Here is a 22746-nt window from a genome sequence, read left to right on the forward strand (position 1 = left end):
CAGGATCACGCCCTGAGCCGAAGGCAGATGGCCAACGACTGAGCCACCCAGGCACCCTGAGCGTCTGACTCTTGGTTCAGGCTCAGGTTGTGATCTCAGGGTCTTAGGATCGAGACCCGCATGGTATCCCCACTCAGTGGGGAGTCTCCTCCTCCTTTTCCCTCTGCCCCTCCCCCTGCTCATGCATGCTTTCTCTCTCTTAAATGAATAAATAAATCTTAAAAAAAAAATCAATTAAGCAGGGTGCGTGGGTGGTTCGGTCAGTTAAGTGCCTGACTCTTGATTTCGGCTCAGGTCATGATCTCAGGGTGGTGAGATCAAGACCCAGGTCAAGCCCTGCTTCAGGCTCTGTGCTCAGTGGGGAGTACGACTGAGATTCTCTCTCTCCCTCTGCCCCTGCTGCTCCAGCAGCTCTCTCTCCCTCTCTCTCTGTCTCTCTCTCTCTCAAAATAAATAAATAAATAAATAAATAATCACCTTTTTAAAAAAAACCATGAAACTTCAATTCGGCCAAAGCAATTTTGAGAAAGAAGAATAAAGCTGGATGCATCAAAATCCCAGATTTCAAGATATAGAACAAAGCTATAGTAATCAAAACAGTATGGTACTGACACAAAAATAGACACATAGCTCAATGGAACAGAATAGAGAGCCCAGAAATAAACCCACGCTCATATGATCAATCTACAACAAAGGAGGTAAGAATATACAATGGGGAGAAGACAGTCTCTTCATCACATGGTTCTGGGAAAACTGGACAGCTACATGGAAAAGAATGAAACTAGAGCACTTTGTTTTTACACCATACACAAAAATAAACTCAAAATGGATTAAAGACCTAAATATGAGACCTGAAACCATAAAACTCCTAGAAGGAAACATGGGCAGTAATTCCTTTGACATAGGACATGGAAATATTTTTCTAGATATGTCTTCGGAGGCAAGGGAAACAAAAGAAAAATAAACTATTGGGACTACACTAAAACGAAAAGCTTTTACACAATGAAGGAAACCATCAATTAAACAAAAAGGCAACATAATGAATGGAAGAAGGTATTTGCAAATGACATATCCAATAAAAAGGTAATATCCAGTTAAAAAATGGGCAGAGGACATGAAGAGACCCTTTCCTAAAGAAGACATACAGATGGCCAATAGACACATGAAAAGATGTTCAATATCACTAATCATCAAGGAAATGCAAATCAAACCCACAATATCAACTTACACCTGTCAGAATGACTAGTATCGAAAAGACAAGAAATAACAAGTGTTGGGAGGGATGTGGAGAAAAACAGAACTCTTGTGCACTGTTGGTGGAAATGTAAATTAGTGCACACACTATGGAAAATGGTATGGCGGTTCCTCAAAAAAATTAAAAATAGAAATAACATGCAATCCAGTAATTCCACTACTGGATATTTACCCAAAGAAAACAAAAACACTAATTCAAGAAAGATACATACACCCCTATGTTTGTTGCAGCATCATTTACAATAGCCAATGTATGGCTGCTGTCCACAGACAGATGCATGGATAAAGAAGATGCAGTATGTATACACAACGGACTATCAGCCACAAAAAAGAAGGAAATTTGCCATTGTAACAACATGGATGGACCTAGAGGGTATTATGGTGAGTGAGTGAGTGAAATAAGACAGAGAGAAACAAATACCATATGGTTTCACTTATGTGTGGAATTTAAAAAACAAAACAAATGAATAAACAAACAAAAAGCAGAAACAGATTCATAAATAGAGAACAAACTGATGGTTGCCAGAGGAAAGGGGGACTAGGGGGGATGGGTGAAGGAGAGCATTTGGTGCAGGCTTCTAGTTATGGAATGAATAAGTCACGGGGATGAAAGGCTCAGCATAGGGAGTACAGTCAGTGGTACTATAATAGTGTTGTATGGTGACAGATGGTAGTAACAATTGTGGTGAGCATAGTGTAACATACAGAGTTGTTGAATCATTATGTTATACACCAGAAACTAATGTAACATTGTGTATCAAGTATACTTCAATAAAAAAATATTATGGCAAAACAAAACGCCATTAGTTACCGTATATGTAAAGAGTGGGAACATCCACAATCATGGAATTATGCAAAGTGAGGCATTTTTTCCCCTAAAATATTGTTTTGGATACATATAAAACATTATCAGTTATTTTCACCTCATAAATAATATCTGGCAAATTGGATTTATAAATCACCATAAAAAAACAGCAATGACATATATTTTCAGTTTTACCTGATTCATCTGAGCGATCTTTGTCACACATCTTGTCCACGTATGTCCAGGTCTTCTGGTTGGGACCCTTGAATATTAAGTTTCATGGGGGATTGGTGGGCATTTGGCCTGTATTAGATAGAGGCGTTATTTCTAATAGAGAACATTCTTGCGTGATAACGTTTTAAGTATAATTCTGGATTTTAGTTATTAGTTGCTGGTGACTATTCTTGAATTCTGATTATCTGACCACCTCACCCCAGCAGATGGCAGATTCATCTTTGCCATGGCCGCAGTCCAGCTTGCTGTTACAAAGCAGGGAGGGTGGCAAGCGTGTCGTGAGATCTTCACACAAGAAGGCAAGATGCTGTGAAGCCGTTTTACATTGTCCATATGGCAAATCTGGAAGATTTATAAGACAAGTATGGGATGTCAGCATACGCGTTCATGACCACGAACATCAAGCTTTAATAATAACCTGCTTTGTCCTTCCTCTTCCGCTTCTTTCCATTGTTCGTTCCTCCATTCTTTCTTTTCCTCCTTTTCTTTCTTTTTCCTTCCCCATCCTCCAAAACTCTTTAGGCTTACTTAGTTTGCATTTCTTGCAATACTACTGGCATTGGTGCAAACAGGTGTGCACTCACTCCTGTCTGAGAAGGAATCAAAGGTGACTGTGGGGGAGTCAACAAGGCTGCACTCTGGCTAGAGCTTTGCCTTGGATTGGTTCTATGTAGCCCCCTCCACTATTTTATTAGCTAGAAATGGGAGCAAAGAAACTTGCTACAACAACTTCAAGGGGACATTGAGTTAAATTGGTATCATTGTTTAAATGCAATGGATCTACTCCCTCAAAAATGAGTGGGAGTTTGTCAGAATAATGTGATGGTATTTCAAAATTTTTTTAGAATTATAACATTTCAAAGTTAAGATGTAAATAGCAGATTTATAATACTTAAATCTCAAATAGATCTACACCTAAAATAATGTATCTCCAGAAAATTCTGGTTTGGTGTATTGGAGTGGTAAACAGGCTGGAAATTTCACTTTAGATTTAGGTGTAGAATTGAAGAGGACTTTGTGAATGTGCATTTTGCATCTTGAATCTTTTGTAATTGGATCTACGTTGATAAGTAAGAGGCAGATAATACTACAGTTTGTATTCCCTTAATCCACGAGGTACTTGGCATTGTGATGGTAGCTTACTTCTCTCAAATCATTAACGATATTTAATACCCACCAACCTAATTTAATACTAAATTATACACTCTTCCATATTGTTCACCATTTCCCTAGCCTCCCTATTTACAACAGAAACTCCTTGGAGGTAGAATCAATGTTCTGTTAAACTTCAGACTTGGGCAGACCTGTATTGGAACCTTGTCTTATGGTTTTACTAGCTATATGATCTTGGGCAAGACTCTCTGAGTCTCTGTTCAGAATGGTGATCACAGCCACCTCTAAAGACTGTTGAAAAGAATGAAATAAAGATGAGATATATTTAATGTTCAGAGCAATGGTTGGCACATATCACATACCAATTGCCCATTATCAGCAGACTCACCCTAAATCACCCGTATCAGGAAACTCAGCCATTTTGGAAATATGTGGGGAATAAATATATTCTTGTTTGTTGAATGAATTATTGGCAGATCTGCCACGTAGGGGACACACATCCTTGCAGGTTTTACAGGTATCCCAAAACTGATCCCACGACCAGTTACAGTGGCCATAACTCTGAGCAGAAGGAATGCATAACTCTGGAGACACTGCCTGGTGGGAGGCCAGCATTGCCTGGTCCCAGCAGAACACAAGCACAAAGAACAAGTCTGCAGCTCAGGGCAGAGACTTATGTTGAGGGCATTGTTAACTAGCTAGGTGTTGTCCATTGTTACCTTAGCATGAAAGGCAGTAGCCAAAATGACAGGACCTTAAATCTATGTTTTGAGTTATAGTGGTGCTTTCAGTGTCTACAGTTCCTAGTTTGATCTTCTGGGTGACCAGCTTTCTAACTGAGTTTTGCTCTCCCAGTTGTGCAAATGAAGATTTAAGATGAATAAATAGATGAGCACCCAATGATGTATGGAATTGTTGAATCACTATGTCGTACACCTGATATAACTAAATAAACAAATATAACAAAAAAATAAATTATAAACTAAACTAATATAACAAAAAAAAAGAAAGAAAGAAAAAAAGAAAAATAAATAAATAAAATGAAGAAACAGGGCCAGTGAGGTGAAATGCTTCTGAGGTTTATGCTGACATAAGTAGAATGATGTCACCTCAAACTCAGGTCTTCTCTTTCCCTACCAAGGGCTATTGGTCCTATGCCAGTGTTTTCCAAAACCTGGTTTTGAAACTATCTATATCAGAATCACTGAAGGACATGCAGATTCTTGCCCCCACACCCAAACCTGCAGAATCCGAATGTCTAGTGAGTGGGGTAAGGAGTCTACATATATTTGAGCTTCTCAGGCCATTCTTATCCACACTAAAGCTTGAGAACTAGAGCCCTATACCCAAGATGACACACAGACTTTAGTCTTGGGTTCCAACCAGACATTCCAAAGGCTGTTGCTTGGTGGTTTCTGGAGTTGGCGGTCCTTGAGGAGCAGGAGAGGCAAGCTGCTTCCCTTCAGTGGCTTGGCACCACGGGAACTGGCCTGACTGGTTTTATCAGCGTGCCATGAAGAGAAAAACAGAGTGCTCGGACTGCTCCTGATCATTTTTGTCCAAGTTCAGCAACCCTACCTTCCCAGACGTGGAGACCCTTGGAGTTTCTGAGGCAGCCCACTGGCTTGAGTTCCTGAATATCTCTGAACTTTCTTCAGGGGCCCAAGTCTGCAGTTGTGGCATTTCTGGACCCCCACCTGGGGAAATTAGCCCCTTGTGGGCAAACTACATTTTAACAGAAGAGAGATGGAATGGCATCTTTTCTTGGGAGCCACTCCTAGACTCTAAGGCTTTTGTCCCTTTGGAACTATATCAAGTACAAATATTAATTCTTTTCTAACACCTAATAGTGTTAACAGAATCAACAGCCTTGTCATGTAGCTGTGAACAGTCACATTATTTTTTTTTCTTTTTTTTCTTTTCTTCTTTATCTTTTTTTTTTCTTTTTTTTTTTTTTTTTTCAGGGGAAAGCGCGAACGCAGTCCCCCACTACCACAAATTATGCAGTCGAGTTTCCCACATTTGGGGAAATCGGCAGGGGTCAGCACATCCGGAGTGCAATGGATAAGCCTCGCCCTGGGAAAACCACCTTCGTGATCATGGTATCTCCCCTGCCAGGTAAGTATGAACAGTCACATTATTGGTGAAGAAACTTAAGCTTAAAGACTCTCAGTGTCACAGTCACTAAATGGTAGAAACAGAGACTAGAACTCAATCAGACCTCCAAGTCTTTTGGCCACACCACAAAGCTCCAGACGATTCTCTGTGCTGGGTCACAAAACCCTGTCAGCCCTTGCTCCTTAAACCATAGTCTCCAGCTCCTGAGATCAATGTTAATTTGTCCTTCCCAAGTACCTACAGTCTTTAAAATGTCCTTAATATTTGATTTAGAAATCTCACTTCTAGGACTCTCCCCATGCATATAATAGGATATACAGAATAATGCTATATATAGGAAGATTTTTTTTACATACTGTAATTTATAACAGAAAACACTAAATGCTAAACAATGCTAAAACACTTTAATCACTTTAAGTATTAAATACCTGTTTACTAAAATTGATTTAAAAAGCTACTCAGTTTTATATATGATGGGTTCTCAAAAGCATAAAACTGTTACGTAAAAATACTGAGGATGAAAACAAAGGTAACTGAGAAGTTACCTGGCTGTCTCTGGATTGTGGTTCATTTGTTATCATTCATTCCTTCAGCAAGTATTTATGGGACACCTATGTCAGGCAGGGTGCTGGACCCTGTAGAGACAACAGCGAACAAGATAGATCGATACAGTTTGCCCTTGGTGAGCTTACAGTCTGGATAACAATGTGGTTTTTAGCAGGAGGGTTTGCGTCAAAATCATTAGGGGGTACTTTAAAAAAATTCACATATTTCATGCTTTGTTCCTGAAGATTGGCTCACTGAGTCCAGGATGGGTTTGTGGCAAAATAAACATTTTTTAAAAACTCCCTTGGTGATTGTGAAACACAGCTAGGATGAATAGGATGATAAATACTCTTCTAGAATACAGATCTCCAAACTTTTAAGACTGTATGTCCCTTCAATAACAAAATAAATAAATGAAATAAAATTAGCATTCCCCTACAATATGCAAATATTTATTTATAAATCTACACCTGTACTCACCCACTAATATATGTATTGTAAAACACTGTCCAAAATTGAAATTTAAGAAGGATGAAATGAAATATACTACACATACAAATAAAAATTCTAATATTTTTTTCTCTGACTCCACTGGATTATCTTGTGCACCCTATGTGGTTCATTTGGAAATTATTTCTCTACTCTAAAGGATAATGAGGCTGTGAGTGGCAAACAAGAAAGGAAGCTACTTTTAAGAAGTCATTGTTTATTTAGTGTGACAGTCCTGAAAGGTATTCAAAAGCTAATGCAAAAACTAATTATTAAAATAGAATTAGAATTAACATAGACCTGCATCATTAAAATGGAATTAGAGCAACAGAGCATGTCTTCATTACCTCAGTGGCTAATGTGCAACTGGAAATCATTCCACCACAGGTCAGCAGACATGAGGAAACTTTAGGAGGTCTCTGGGCCCTAAAATGCATCTTAACTAAGCCAGAACATCCAAGTGGGAGGGAGAAAGAATTGTGCAGACTGAGAGATGAACAGAGGTGATTACACAAGGCCTGGAGGCCTGAGGGCCTGCAGCAACTCAGGACAAGCCTCAGGCAGTGGGATTTGGAGGAGGCCAGGGGCTAGAATGTTGACCTGGGTTGCCCACAACCCTTCAGCCTGCCCGGTTCTTTACTTGAGGCTGACTCCATCTGATGCAAAACCAACTTCCAAACTGAAGAGGGCAGCAGAGAGCAATGAATACGCCCTAATTCTCTTTAGGCTCTTTTCAGCCCACTAAGGTGATGGCCACCACCCTAACTTGCTCTGACAGGTAGAACCAGAAGGACCAGGAGCCACCCATGTCTGTCTCAGGCTACTCAGGAATGACTGGCTAGGACATTTTAAAGAGTTTGGAGGTAAATCTGCCGCCACATGCCCCTGCCACTGTTTCCCATTTATAAGCAGCATGAGGATTGGTTAAGCACCTACATATACACTGTCTCATCAACTTCAGAGTGAGCTGCTGAAGTAAATGGCATTTGCAGGACCATTTCGGGGTTGAGGAGACAGATGCCCAGAGATGTGAACACCTGTCCAACCATGGAAAGCTACTTAGTGACGGAGCTGGACTTAAGCACAAGTCTCCCAAAAGCAAATAGAGTTTAACTTCTTCTTATCTCACCTTTCTCAGAGTTCATGGACAGTTTCCCAAGAATCTGCAAATATAACCTGTAAAGAAATCTAAATTTATGTTCTCATTGTGATGATAATCTGCAACAGTCATAATAAGCATATCCTGAATCATCTGGAGGACCACAGCTGAGGAACGGAAGGTAGCACCAGAATCCTTGTTTTTATCCTTCAGTCTGTGTCTTTGAGTTTATACCAAGAAAAATTCAGTGGACTTTGCTGCATGCTCTATCACTGAGATTTTTTGCAGCCAACCGAACACAGAAATGTGATGGGAGAATTGAGTCATCGCAGGACACCCAAAATACAGGCATGACAGACTAAAAAGTAACTTGCCCCATAATATCCATGTCCGTATTTCCAGTAGATTTGCACTGAGGTCTCAGTCTTTGAAAATATCATCTTTTAATTATTAAATTAAAAAAAAATTTTAGTAGGAAGTATGCCCTGTTCTGTTCTGGAGTACAACAATGATTGGATTAGTTGCCCACTGAATGGAGACTAGCATCTTCAAATGAGGAGAGAACTTCAGAGTTTTCAAGTAACATCTGTATTGCTCACTTACAGAGTGTTCGTTAAGTGAAAGTTTTGTTTCTCCTGTACTACAAACAAAGGGACGCATTAACACTCCTGTTTTGTATGCAAACAGGCATTCCCAGGAGTTGTATTTTCAAACTCACAATATGGAAACCGACTAAATATATGACCAAAGCTGAGCTAACATTTTTCTAACATTAACCCCAAATTCACAGTTTTGTAACTCAAGACACTACCATCCACTTACCTTTCCCATTAAGTTAATTTGCAAATCTGCATTTTATTACCTTTATGGTAGTTGATTTCTGTTTTTTCTTCAGTTATATAGTAATCCATAAACATGGAGTTTATACATTGTTTCATGGTTCTACATACTGAAATTTTTTTTAAAAGATTTTATTTATTTATTTGACAGAGATAGAGACAGCCAGCGAGAGAGGGAACACAAGCAGGGGGAGTGGGAGAGGAAGAAGCAGGCTCCCATCAGAGGAGCCTGATGTGGGGCTCGATCCCATAACGCCGGGATCACGCCCCAAGCCGAAGGCAGAAGCTTAACCACTGTGCCACCCAGGCGCCCCTACATATTGAAATATTTTAATAAAAATTAAAATGATAGAAACCTGGTGAGAGTTGGGGCCTGCAATCATTTTGCAAGAGTGTGAAGGGGTTCCTTCAGTCCCTGGGGGGTCAGAACCTACAGCAGAGGGAGCTGTCCTATCTCCCCACTGCGTCCCCTTCCCATTCCAGAACAGCTCACCTCTGAGAGCTGCTTACAGATTCCATTCCTCCCTTTCTTCTGCATCATCAGCCCCAACTCTTCCATTACTGTAACTCCCTTCTTAGCTCCTGGGCCCATCAGGGAACTCTTGCTCGGGAAAAGTTTTGAGATCTTAATCTAGTCCAATTACCTTATTTTACACATAAAGAAGCTAGAGCCTAGATGGGTAAAGTGACTCTAGTTCAAGGTCATTGGAGACAACCGCAGGCATTTCTGGTCCGAATCGCAGGGAACAGACCCACAGAAAGAGCACAGGGAAGCAGCAGTCATTACTTCCCACAGGCCTGCTCATCTCCCATTTCTAACATGGAAAGGAGACTTCACTGCTGGCATGATGTAAGGCAATATGAGAGACGTGATTACTAGTTTCCACTGGCCAACATGGCGCCTGCAACTCCCAGTGTCCTAGCCTTCTGCTTCCTGGAGCAGAGGCCTGTGACAAACAGTTGGCACAGTCACCGCACTGGGTAGGAAACCTGAAACTAGACTTGCCCTCCTAAGGTGGTAGTCAGAGCCCTGTGTGAGCCTTTGCTCTTCTATGGGCCTCCGTGTCCTCTTCTATAAAACCGGCAGGACTGCAGGAGAATTTCAGTGTCTCCCAATCTTCCTCAAATGTAAGAATCCCCTGGAGTGTTTTTTAAAAACCCAAATTCCTGGGCTCCAGCCCAGATTTGGAATATCTAGGGGAGATGCCTGGCAATCTGTGTTTAACAAGGGCCCCAGCTCATTGCTATCAGCAGGGAAAACACAGCAGCAATGAGCCCTCCAAAACTGTGAGTCACCGAAAGCCCCCACTACACTTCAAGTGTGATTACAAGAGGAGCACCGGGCAGTCAGGGTCAGCTTTCACCAGGAAAAGGATTGCTATCAGAGCTGTGAATGAGTCAGCAAGTCTGAGGGACTAAGAAAACAAAATGGGTGTGTTTAGTCAGAGGAATTAATTGACAGAGGGCAAGGGCAGGCTTTGTTTTTTCTTTTTCTTTTAATTTAAAGATTGTATTTATTTGAGAGAAAGAGAGAGTGTGCATAAAGAGGGGGAGGACCTGAGGGGAGGAGGACAAGCAGACACCATGCTGAGCTTGGAGTCTGACACCGGGGGTTGATCCTAGGACCCTGGGATCATAACCTGAGCTGAACTGAAGAGCTGGATGCTCAACCGACTGGGCCACCAGGCACCCCAAGGGCAGGCCTTCAAGGAGGGATAGAAACCATTGTGAGGAGCAGCAGTGAGCTTTTCCGGGTGACAGGGGCTCGACATGTGGAGGAGGCCTGGCCTGCAGGGAGCCAGCTGCACACCCTTCCAGACTTTGAGTGGAGCCAGCCCTGTGGTTCATTTCAGAGGACGGGTGTTTGTCCAATGTGGCATGTAGATTAGTGGTGGCTGGGCTTCAAGGCGAGCAACGGGGTTCCCCTGATGACATGTCCTAATTCTATGGGAGACCACGTTACATTTTCTGTCCTTATGGGCAGTGACACCACCATTCGGTCAGAAATAGATATGCAGAGATAAGGGGTGTAAAAAAATGTTTTTTGACACTTGTTAAAATGTTAAGGAAGATGTCATTTGAGACTATTGTGGTTGGGGAGAGAGAGTAAACTCGATTCCAACTATGGCAAAAACAATTGAGGATTTATAGCCAATGAGTAGAGTAAGGGGGTCTACAGATGGAAAGTTATTAAGAGGAACTTGATTAGCCATCAAGGGTAGGGGGATCCTTGCTAAAGCAGGCCAACATGCCCAGCTATCAAGCACAAGGGATTCTTGATAGACTGGATCAGTAGATTTGTGCTAAGACTGGACTCAGCAGGCCAAGGTCAAGCGCAATAGGCCAAAGCCAAAGTCAAGGTCAAGTCAAGAAGAGGGCTCAGAGGAGCCTGATTAAAGTTTGGTCAAGAAGAAGTCTTTGACGGGGGGGAGATCTCCCATGGTTGAAATGAGGTAATAAAAAGCTAGTAGGAATGTGAATTTTTCTCTGTCAGGCTAAAGAAGCTGGCTGAGAGGAAGAACCATCCTTAGGTAAATATGTAGGATTGAATTGGGGGCTTATGTAACTAGAGATAGAGATAGAGATAATATTAATAATAATATAATAGTAATAATTGCAGTTCTCATTTATTAAGAAATTATCATGCACCAGTTATTGTATATACATTATTTCAAATCCTTAGAAAAGCCCTCAAATACGGTATTATTAATTTAATTTTTACAGGTGAGGAAACTGAGGTTCAGGAAAAGCATTGTCAAAATCAGGCACTGAATCCAGGTTCATCTGATTCTGAAACTCTGATTACTTTCACTGTGGCATAACTCTTACAGCAGTTCATAGTGTGAATGAATTTACAAAATGAATGAATAAATGAACACACGAGCTTTGTTTCAAGACTAAAATAATTTTCCAGATAAAAAGACTTTTTATCTTTGACAAACCGTAAAAACTTCATGAGCCTCTTATCCACACTAACTTTGCCTCTCCCCCTGGCATTGCTGCATGGCCCCAGATTCAATACTGCAGTTCTGTTTTGTTTTTTTTTAATGTGACCGAGATGCTTAACAGGAAACGTTAGTTGGCTCCGAGCCTGGAAAACTTAGTGGACAGCTGAGCACATTGGGAAGCCTGACAACTAAGGAGGACTGAAGGGTATTACATAGATCTCCTTGGTGTGTTGGTGTTGTGGGCTTACTACTTCCCTTTGCCTATTTCTGACTAAAGTCCACTGGTCAAAGTGGTAAAAGGAGAGAGAAGTCTTGTGACTTATTTGTAGAGAAGTTTCGTTCCCTTGTTGCTTTTGTCTGTGGAGAGACAGTTGTTGCCAAAAATGCACCAGTGATTTGAATAACCCTATGGCTACAAATATTAAGAGCTAATCCAAACCATCAGAATTGTTGGCTCCAACTCTAGCAAAGAAGGATAAACAAAATCTTTCTAAACTGGGAAATGGTTCAGGATTATTTTTCTTTGCTTTTCCAACTCGTCAAAGATAAGCTTTCAACACCAGAATGTTGTATTAAAATTCTTCTCATTGGCTTCATTGTTTTGTTAATCAAGCTTATCACAAGTGTAGCACCTTTATATCTGTATTGCTCACTGGGTTCTTTCACACCATGTTGACATTTTGGTTGTTTTTAAACCATCTTCCCCCCGCCACCCCCTTTCATGCAATAGGTCATGTCTTATTAACCTCTTTGAAGATTGGCTGTCTTTTTACGGATATTTGAACCATACTGATTTGTATGCTTATAAAATATGCAGTTAGGACAGATGGACAGAAGGCTGGAGTGGAAAGAAGGAAATAATTATCTTCTAATGCAAAGTGCGTGCTGTAAGTTTCTATCTATGCCACAAACTATAAGAGGTCACACACATAAAATAATGGTATAAGCTATTATAACATAGTTGTTTTCTGTTAGTCTCAGCCAATCGATAGTGATACTATCAGCTAGGAATGCCTGCACCCTTTCTACTTGTGGCCAACCCTCGCAGACATTTCCCCAACCAATGCCGCAGCTGAACCTGCCCTGGGGCTCTTGTTATGACTGCAAATTGACCTCAACAACAACCACCAGGGAACTTCAAAAAAACCCCACAAGGTTTATTACCCACAAGTCCTGGAAGGTACCAGGCACACCTGGGGTCAAAGATCCAGCTCATGGGTAGAGAGAGAGAAGGAGCGGGTGGGAGGGTGAGAGCCTCCCACAAGTCCTGGAAGGTACCAAGCACACCTGGGGTCAAAGATCCAGGTCATGGGTAGAGAGAGAGAAGGAGCGGGTGGGAGGGTGAGAGCCTCCTGCCTTTATGCGTTTGAGGGTGGTGCCTCCTGTCTCAAGGCTTCACTGTCAGTGAATTCTAAAGCTAGAATGAAAATATAACCTAGTTACTGGTATTATTATCTGACCCCCCATTTAAAATCAACTCTTGCTGTAGTTATATTTTGTTTAAAACAAGGCATTGTGTACTTCATCAAATCTAAGTTGCTTTTAAGGTTGACAATTTCTGGATCCTCCGTGAAGGGGTAAATGGAAAAGTTCACACTATAGTACATCATGACTGCCACCTGGTGGCCAGTTATTGCATGACACATCGACTGCATCCCGCTTTCAGAAAAGCATGCTGATTGAGAGGTTAAAATGAGAAAAAAAGAGTGTACTTTGGAATTGTTGAAACACGGTATACTCACATAAAAGAAATATTAGACACTAATTTTACATTTTGCATAAATTTTCCATATTTGGACCTCAAATAATGACTTTGGTCCTTCAAAATATAATTTGCTTTATGAAATCCTAGTTGATCCCCCAGTGGTAACAGTATCACTATTGCACAAAGTAGGTGACCAAAAAAAACAAAAACAAAAAACCAGAACACGTGACAGCTATGCAGGGCACAGTGTGCTTGAGTAAAAAACGCTCTTATATCAGTACATGATTTAGTCCTGATAATCTCTTTCTCCCTCTCTCTTTTCTTTTGGAAAATGTAGATAGAAAATTATTTATGGTCAGCACTTTCTTTATTTTTATTTTATTTCTTTATTTTTCTTGAGAGAGAGAGAGAGGGAGAGCACCCATTCTCTGTGAGAGGGGGCAGAGAGAGAGAGGGAGAGAGAGAGAGGGAGAGCACCCATTCTCTGTGAGAGGGGGCAGAGAGAGAGAGGGAGAGAGAGAGAATCTTAAACAGGTTCTACCCTGAGATCATGACCTGAGCCGAAATCAAGAGTCATGATCTTAACTGACTGAGCCACCCAGGTGCCCCAGCATCTTCTCTTTCAAATAAAAACACTAACAACAGACCTTACAAGAGGGGCTTAATGGTTTTTTGTGCCTCTGTATTTCAGCCTGGAAAATGCCAAAATATATTACTCTGTTTCTACTTTGGGCTGTACAAAAGCACAAGCTTGGGAGGCCTGACTCCTTTCCTTTTTTACTAGTTGTAAAATTTTATGCCTCCCTGCGTGTCAGTTTCCTTGACTGTCTAATGGATATACTCACCAATCCTTTCAACTCTGAGGGGCTTCATGATGAACCAAATGGGGCAACGGGGGGAAGCATTTTGGTAACTACAAAAAGCCTTATACAAATATATGAGGATCACCGGAAAAATACGTAGAGAGTTTTGCAAGTGGCTGTACTGGTAAAAACAAATCTTTTCAGTTTAAATTATTTTGACTATTATAATAATTTGGAACAAAATCAAAGAGTTGGATCTAAACCTGTATAGTGTGAAGGATTTAGCCTCTCTCTAGGGTTTAAAAATGATGATAAATTGTTATCCCATGGGACTCCCATTAGGCCACTAATGATGGTGTTAAAGTCCTACTCCATGAGTGGACACAAGTTTAGCGTACAAGTTGCTGGGAAGTTAACCCCAAGGGACCCAAGAGCAACCTCAACTTTCTCCCATGTTGCATGTTTACCTGGCAGGTGTGTGGGGACCTCTACAACTGGGGTTGAATCCCTTCCAGAACTTAGGCAGCCGAACCTCAGGGCCCCTGGTAGTCTCCAGAATGAGCTCTCTCCCTAAGGCTGAGGGGCCATGCTTTGGGGACTCCATGGGGAACAGACCTAGGTCTACACCCAAGCAGGTGGAGACAGAGGCTTCTCTGAACTCTCCTGGGGGGTCGACACTTGTGGATTCTGCTGTCCTTTTCCTCTTGAAGGTCCCAATTTAGAATAATCCTTTCCAGCTCCTAACTAAATCTCTGACAGAAGGATTATAAGTGTATAACCCTGACACTTGAAGATGCAAAAAATCTGACCCTTGAGATCGTGTGGCCTGTGAAAATCTGCTCAGGTTATGATTGTGAAAAATCATCTTTAGCAGGAACGAAGATGACTACTGGCTGTAATTATCTTGTGAATGGCTTAGCCTATTTATAACTTATAGGGCAAAAATTTTAAGCAGTTTATGTATTTGAATTGGAGATTGTGTATTTAAGTATGTCAATAAATTTATTTAAATGTGCCTTTACAATGAAACGGTATGTGTATGTGTATATATGTCATACATATATGTCAATAGATGGATGTGTCAATATATGCTTGTTTACATTTATGGAAAATTGATCATCAGAAATGGTTGTCAATGGTTGTAGCTAAGACATTGTTGTGCATAACTTTTAGTTCCCAGGGGTCCTGAAGGAGTAGACAAGAGACTTTTCCCCCATCACCATGGTCACGGGGAGTTTACCTGCATTTGCCCTCCAGGTAAAGCCTCCCAAGAGCCAGTGTCCCGGAAACCCTCTGAGCCATGACCTGACACCAAGGGAAGATATTATTGAATGGCTCCTGGGACATAGCCAAATGATTCTTGTTTGACAGAGCCCTTTCATTGATTTTAGAAAAAAGTAAAAGTATCACCTTTTATGATTCAGATCTGAAGGTATTTCCTTTGCAGTGGAAATAGAAGAGACTTCTGTCACCTCTAAGAGGAGCAGCCTTGATTATACTGATGCACAGAGACTTACTTTGGGTTATAGAACATAATAGAGTGAAGTGAAACTTCTCTGAGGGAGAACTGAGCTGAGGCTCCCCCATCTTACCTCATTCTTAAAAGGTGCTCAGTGAATACTTGTGGAAGACAAGGAGGAAGAGGGGATGGGAAGAAGGGAATTGGCCAGGGCCAAGTCCTTAGGAAGTAGGTGTCAGGCTCAGCAGGGATAATTAAGTCCTGCTAAAGATAATCTAGAAGGGTATTTTCATAAAAAGGTCTGCTTATTTTCAAAAGTAATGAATTACTCAGGCTTAGGGGGTTCTAAGCTAGGTGCAAGTTGTGTCCTAGACTGGCAGTTGGACTTGTCTGAACAGGATGGAAGAATTCTTAGAATGGTGGCCCCAGGGGTCTATTTATAGGAGCATGTATATTGTACTGGGTGAAGGCTCTTCTCAGGGAAGGTTTGGGGAGGAGGCTGAGGCAGTGAGGGATGGTGAGGAAGTGTGGTGAATGTCTGTGATATCTGCCCCAAGACTGGTCTCTTGGAATCTGGAATCAGAGCTGAGACTTGGAGAGAAAGAGGAGGGGAGTGGACAAAGAAGGGAGGAGGGAAGGGGAAAAGAGGAGAAGGTGGGGAGAGAGGAGGCAAGGAGGGTATGGTGAAGGGGAAAAGGGGAAGAGCGGGTGGAAGGGGAGGAGAGAAGAGAGGGGAGGAAAGGGGGAAGGGAGGAGGGGAGAAAGGGGTGGGGAGGCCTGACCTGAACTAAGGGGCCTGTTTTCATAAAGGACTCCTGGTGCTCAGGGGGTCAGGTGGGACACAGTGCATGGGAGAGGGCTATTCTTATTTATTGTAACTATCAACATTCTTAGCGTCAGAAACCCACTCTGGTTTAACAAAGAAGGAGTCAATTGAAAAGCTGATGGTTCAAAGAAATACCAGGAAATTGTGAGAAGCTGGCTGGAGGAAAGCCAGGGACAAAGGAGACCAGGCAACTGCAGGGCCATAGCCAAAATCTTGCCAGTGATGACTTGGCTGTCATATTTCGTGCAGCATCCGCTGCTCCCACAACCTGGATATTTTTGTGGTCAGTGCTGTCACTCTTATGGACACCACAGCTCTTAGTGCTTTGGGTCAGTAGCTATCCAGTCAAAGATCCGGGGTGAGAGCATCTGCTTGCTTAAACCTCTGTCACATACTTGCACTTTAGCTGCCAAGGAGCCTGGGAAGAAGAAGGCTGGGAAGTGGAGGCCAGGAAAGAAAGCACCTGAGCTTTTCTGCTTCTCTAAAGAGAGGTGATTTGAGGGAAGCCTGAGTGGCTCAGTCGGTTGAGCGTCTGCCTTCAGCTCAGGTCATGATCCCAGGGTCCTGGGATGGATCCCTGCTTCGAGTTGGGCTCCCTGCTCATCAGGGAGTCTGCTTCTCCCTCTCTCTCTGCTCTCCCCGCCCCCACTTGTGTGCGCACTCTCTCTCTCTCAAATAAGTAAATAAAATATTTAAAAAAACAACAACAAAGGCAGGCAATTTGAGACATTGTTTGGGGAGCACAAAGGTATTGGTAAACTTAACTACACAAAAATAAAACATAACATGCTCTGAAAAAATTACCATTAAGCCAAAAGCCAAAATCCAAATGACAAATCAACTTTTAAAATAAACTGGAACACTTTATTTTAAGATGAGTCAACTAGTCATCTATTTACTTAACTTTATGCACAAAAGAGAAAAATAGGGAGTTCTAAAACTGTTATTTTTAAGAAAGAACGATGGCAGATTATATTTTCTAGTTACAAAGCTCCATGTGCATAGAATTATCCATGAGTACTTGGCAGCATAAAAGTTTTTAGAGATTACAAAGCTGTGTTAAGAAAAACATTGTTTCCTCCACTGAATCGCAGTAGTAATTTTTATAAATTAGTCAGCATACAGGCACAGATCTGTCTCTAGACTGTATTCTGTTGCACTGGTTTATTTGTTTTGTCAACACCTGTATTAACTGCTGTAGCTTTATATGGTAAGTCTTTCTATCTGGCCATTTTACTTTTCTAACTCTGTTCTTCAAGTTTTGGCTATTTTAGGCACCTGAACTTCCGCACACCAATATTAATGTGGCCACACCAACATCCTTTGGTCCATGTTTATGGTATCTTTTCCCATCTTTTTACTTTCAATCTATCTGTATCCTCATATTTCAAGTTTGTTTCTTGGGGCGCGTGGGTGGCTTAGTCAGTTAAGTGTCTGACTCTTGATTTTGGTTCAGGCCAAGATCTCAGGGTTGTGAGATTGAGCCCCACATTGGGCTCTGCTCTGGTTGCTTAAGCTGTAGAGATCGCTTAAGCTTCTCTGTCTATGTCGTCTCTGTCTCTGTCTCTCTCCCCCTCTGCCGTTTCCACACCCCTTCTCTTCCTCTCTAAAAATAAATTAATTAAATTAAATAAAGTTTTTTCTTTAAAACAGCAATAGGTGGGTGCCTGGGTGGCTCAGTGGGCTAAGCCCACATTGGGCTCAGTAGGGATTCTGCTTCTCCCTCTGCTCCTCCCTCCCCACCCCCGACTTGTGCTCGCTCTCTCTCTCACAAAAATAATTAAAATCTTTTTTAAAAATAAAAATAAAATAGCAATAGGTGATTCTTTCTTTCCTCTGCTCCTCCCTCCCCACCCCCGACTCGTGCTCGCGCTCTCTCACAAAAATAATTAAAATCTTTTTTAAAAATAAAAATAAAATAGCAATAGGTGATTCTTTCCTGTCTCTCAACCTTTGTCTTTTATTTTTTTTTTAAGATTTTATTTATTTATTCGACAGAGATAGAGACAGCCAGCGAGAGAGGGAACACAAGCAGGGGGAGTGGGAGAGGAAGAAGCAGGCTCATAGCGGAGGAGCCTGATGTGGGGCTCGATCCCATAACGCCGGGATCACGCCCTGAGCCGAAGGCAGACGCTTAACCGCTGTGCCACCCAGGCGCCCCTCAACCTTTGTCTTTTAATTGGAATGTTTAGTCCTTGTTCATTTAATGTAGAATTTAAGTTTACCATCTTGCTATTTGTTTTCTATTTGTCCTATCTATTCTTTGTTCCCATTTTCTTGTTTCCTTGTTTCTCTAAAATCAATCAAGCATTTTTTAAAATTAGTCCATTTTATCTTCTTTTGCTTATGTACTCAAGGTTCCTGGTCAGGGCTCTCCAAAGTGAATTTCATATGTATTGTGCTTGTTCCTTTTTTCCCCCTTAACAGAATGCCGGTGTTTCTCCCTACTCAGCCCAAGTGCCACAGAAGATGCTGGCCCTCAGTTGAACGGGTATCACTGATGGATGCTAGATTAATCTTAATCTCTGTAACTGGTGTAGGAATGAGCATGTACCCCAATTGTAGTAAATGAGACCAGAAGAGCAGCTCCAGACAGGAATGGAGAAACATGTGGCCCCCGTTTTACTAGTAACGACACCATGGCCCCTAGAGGAAGTGGACTTAAGAGGAAGTGCAAACTGAAGTAATCTAAGTCCTACTTGATATTGTTGATCTGCTATATCAGTCAACCTTGAAGTCCCCTGAACTCTGCACTTCCTCCTACGTGAGCATATACATTTACTTCTTTGTTTAAGCCACTTCAAGTGGGTTTTATTTTACACCTGAAAGCATCCTAACAGATACAAGAAGTACACATTATTTGATATTCAGAAAAGATAAACATAACAATTTTTTAAATGCTCAGGTACTAGGGATTCTGATCTTGGTTTCCTGAAGCCACAGAAATAATTTTCTTTCCCAAATTAACTCCTATTTCCCATCAACTTTTGTTATCTATTCTCTCACATTGCTTCGAGTTGAGTTCATTTGTACTGCATTCTCCCCCTGACGAGATCACCGAGGTGCAGTGGCCAAGACTCAGCACCTGACACAAAACTTGACATTTGTGCTGGGCTCTTTCTCATGAGACAACAGTGGTGGGTATATCTAATTTTCTCCCCAAGTAGGAGACCATGTGAAAGCTGACCACACAGTACACTGTGCTTTCTTGGGGAAGGCCCTGTAACATCTCATCAATACAGGGAAGTCAACATTATCTTTTAAAGAAAAATCTAGGGGTACCTGGGGGGCTCAGTTGGTTAAGGATCCACCTTTGGCTCAGGTCATGATCCCAGGGTCCTGGGATCGAGGCCCACACCATGCTCCCTGCTCAGTGGGGAGTATGCTTCTCCCTCTCCCTCTATGACCTCTCTCGCTCTCACTCTCTCTCAAATCAATCAATCAATCAATCAATCTTAAAGAAGAATCTAGAATGGTACAAAGAGAGTGGTTTATCTGTGAAGAAGGCAGTAAGGCCAAGCTCTGGCTCAAATGGGCTCTTTGCCAGATCCTGCCAACCTGTTCCTGAAGCAGCTGAGCGACCTCTGAGGCAGGAGCTCCCTGAGATAGGGGTATATGTAATTGACTCCGTTTTGTTGGATGGTCTCCTTGGCAGGGGGACAAACATCAGGGCAGCCAATTCAGAGGAAAGAGAAGTTTTCATAACAGACATGTATCATGGAGGGGGTGTTACCTGGTTTTGTGAGTAAACCCAGTGAGCTGGCATCAGTTCTGGGGGACCCATGCTTCAGTCGATGCCTGTGTGCCAAAGGAAATCCTAGAACAAAGGAATAACAAGACAAGCTCCTTGGCATTTGTTTGTATAAAGTACTGTCCTGGATGTTTAGGGCTCCTTTTTATCTGAAAGATAAGAAAGATAAGTAAACAATTGTATAACATCAGAAGTGGGCTCTGTCTTTCAGAAACACAGATTAATAAAGGATGTTCAGTCACAACTAACAGTTCATTGAATGATGAAAGGTCAATTACTCACTAAAGGTAAGATTAGTGTTTTGAAGTTCTTTGTCACAAAAAAGGAGAACGTGTTTACCTTTAAAAAAGAATCATAGCAGGTACCAACAGGCCAGAGAGAAAGGATAAACTAGGTTCTTTCATAACGTTATTTTGTAGACAGGATGGTGATGTGAAAGGCAAATGTTAGAATGTGCTTTGGAATACAATGTTTCTACCAGCTACAGCAATGGTTGTCAGCCTTGGCTATACATTAGAATCACCTGGGAAGCTATTGCATGTCCCCATTTGGCATCCCAGACTAATAAATCAGATTCTCTGGGGGTGAGACACTAGCTTCAGCATTTTCTAACCCCCTCCCGATGATCCTGTCGTGCATCCCACCTTGAGAACCAATTGCCTTGGAGTGGAACCTCCACGACTCTCAGTTCCTCTGCCCTCTCTTTCACCTCAGGACATAGAGGTTTCTGTTGTGTTGGTTCGTCAAGGAGGACTAATGCTGCGACACAGCAGAGCAATCAGCATATGATAACCCCAGAAACTGGCATTTTAGAGCCTTGAACACGCCTCAGTTAATACGTGACATTTTTAACTTGTCATCAGGATGTATGGGACAACTGGAGATAATTTTGAACAAAACCAAACTTGCTGGGAGGCAGATTCTATGTAAGGTCTGCAGGGCAGGGCAGGGAACCAGGACCCTGTGGGTACCCTCCACTGCATCCCCTGGGTCCAGCCCAAATCTATCATGGAGTATGAGCTCAATAAATGTATGTTGAAGGATTGAATGACTGTTAAGGGAAATTTCTTATTTCAAATATTTAACCTTTTGGAGAAGACACAGTGAACAGAAGACTGAGCGCCAGAAAGGAATTTGTGACACTTTCCATGAATTGATTCTGAGATATGTAGTATGTCTGACTATGCTCAGTGGATGTGAAGAGGGAACATAATGGAAACATCTAAAATTTTAAGATGCTTTCCAGGGCCATAAAGTAACATGAGTAAATATTTCTGAATGGGGGGGTACCTGGGTGTCTCAATCCGTTGAGTGTCTGCCTTTGGCTCAGGTCATGATCCCAGGGTCCTGGGATGGAGCACCGTGTCGGGCTCCCTGATCAGTGGGGAGTCCACTTCTCTCTCTCTCTCTCTCTCTCTATTTCCCTCTGCCCCTTCCCCTACTAGTGCTCTCTCACTCACTCGCTCTCTCTTAAAATAAAATAAATGGAATATTAAAAAAAGAAAGATTTATAATATGTGTATATTGGTTTTAAAATAAAAGATAAAAATAATTAAAGATAACAGCAAAGATATAAAAAAGGACCATAACCTGATTGAAGCCTTTTAGACATGCATTTAGACAGAAAATACAATCACTTAATAAAAGGAAATACAATCATTCTCTTTGTACAACACAAAGAGAACTGTGTAAATATTCTTTGGTTCAAATAAACTTCAAAGAATTATTTTGGTTTTTTGTATAGATTTTCCTAAGACAGTAAAGCCTTTCTGCTGGAGCGAGAGCTTTGTGGTGCTGGCTGTGTGCACAGGAACAAAATTCACCTGGACGACCATGTCAGTGAGTCAGGGCTGGAAACTTGATTATTGGTGATTTTATGATCTGTGGAACTGAAATTACAATTGGATACACAATTATTACATTCACAATAGGTACACAATAGCCTCATAGAAAGCCCCGTAGTAAGGTACCAAGAGTACCAGGTACAGGGAACGTTCCCTGTTGTCTGGCAGAGAGACGCACTGCAAGACCCCCAGTGGAAGCCTGAAGCCACAGGGAGCGCCTAACCCACCGCGGTCGGTTTTTTCCTATGCATACATACCTACGCTAAAGTTCAGTTGGTAAATTAGGCACGGTAAGAAATTTACAACAACAATAATAAAATTGGACAATTATAATTGTATACTGCCATAAAAGTTATCTTACTATATTGTACTCACCCTTCTTGTGATGATGTGAAAAGATAAAACGCCTACCTGAGGAGAAGGCGTAGGCTAATGTCGTAGGCTCTGTGACGTATACTTAGTCTACTATTGACCTTCTGATGATTCGTCAGGAAGACCATCTGCTTCACAGCTGTGGTTGATGCTAGTAACTGAAACTCCGAAAAGCGAAACTGGTCTCTTAACTACCGATTCCATAAAGAATAGACTCTTGAGTATAAGCTTCTTAGCTGACATCGTTTACGTTTCAGACTACCAGTGTCTGAATCAGAATTTCTGGATTATTTTTTCTCAAGATTTTATTTATTTATTTGACAGAGAGAGAGAGTACAAGTAGGGGGAGCAGCAGAGGGAGATGGAGAAGCAGATTCCCCGCCGAGCAGGGAGCTCAATGTGATGCTTGATCCCAGGACCCTGGGAACATAACCTGAGCCGAAGGCAGACACTTACCTGACTGAGCCGCGCAAGCGCTCCGAGAATTTCTGGATTCTAACGCTCTGAAGATTCCTTTCAAACCAGACATACTTCATGAAAG

The 22746-nt window shown here is 41.8% G+C and overlaps 1 long non-coding RNA gene and 1 other non-coding gene across 5 annotated transcripts; both read right to left on the minus strand.

Annotated features, from left to right (window-relative positions):
• Positions 1-2293: 2293 nt before the first annotated feature.
• Positions 2294-22276, minus strand: LOC109491300. Of its 4 annotated transcripts, XR_002144644.1 has the most exons (6): positions 22209-22276; positions 19972-20055; positions 7689-7735; positions 6070-6159; positions 2492-2635; positions 2300-2362 (listed from the first exon to the last, which is right to left on the minus strand). It is a non-coding gene; the product is annotated as an uncharacterized LOC109491300 (long non-coding RNA). The 4 variants fall into 4 exon arrangements; XR_002144641.1 differs by having other exon boundaries at positions 2294-2635; XR_002144643.1 differs by having other exon boundaries at positions 2294-2635; positions 22245-22272.
• Positions 5368-5532, minus strand: LOC117801660. The gene has a single exon (XR_004624409.1). It is a non-coding gene; the product is annotated as a U1 spliceosomal RNA (small nuclear RNA).
• Positions 22277-22746: the final 470 nt, after the last annotated feature.

The sequence above is a fragment of the Ailuropoda melanoleuca genome, chromosome 3 (genome assembly GCF_002007445.2).
Source record: "Ailuropoda melanoleuca isolate Jingjing chromosome 3, ASM200744v2, whole genome shotgun sequence".
NCBI classification, from domain to species: domain Eukaryota; kingdom Metazoa; phylum Chordata; class Mammalia; order Carnivora; family Ursidae; genus Ailuropoda; species Ailuropoda melanoleuca.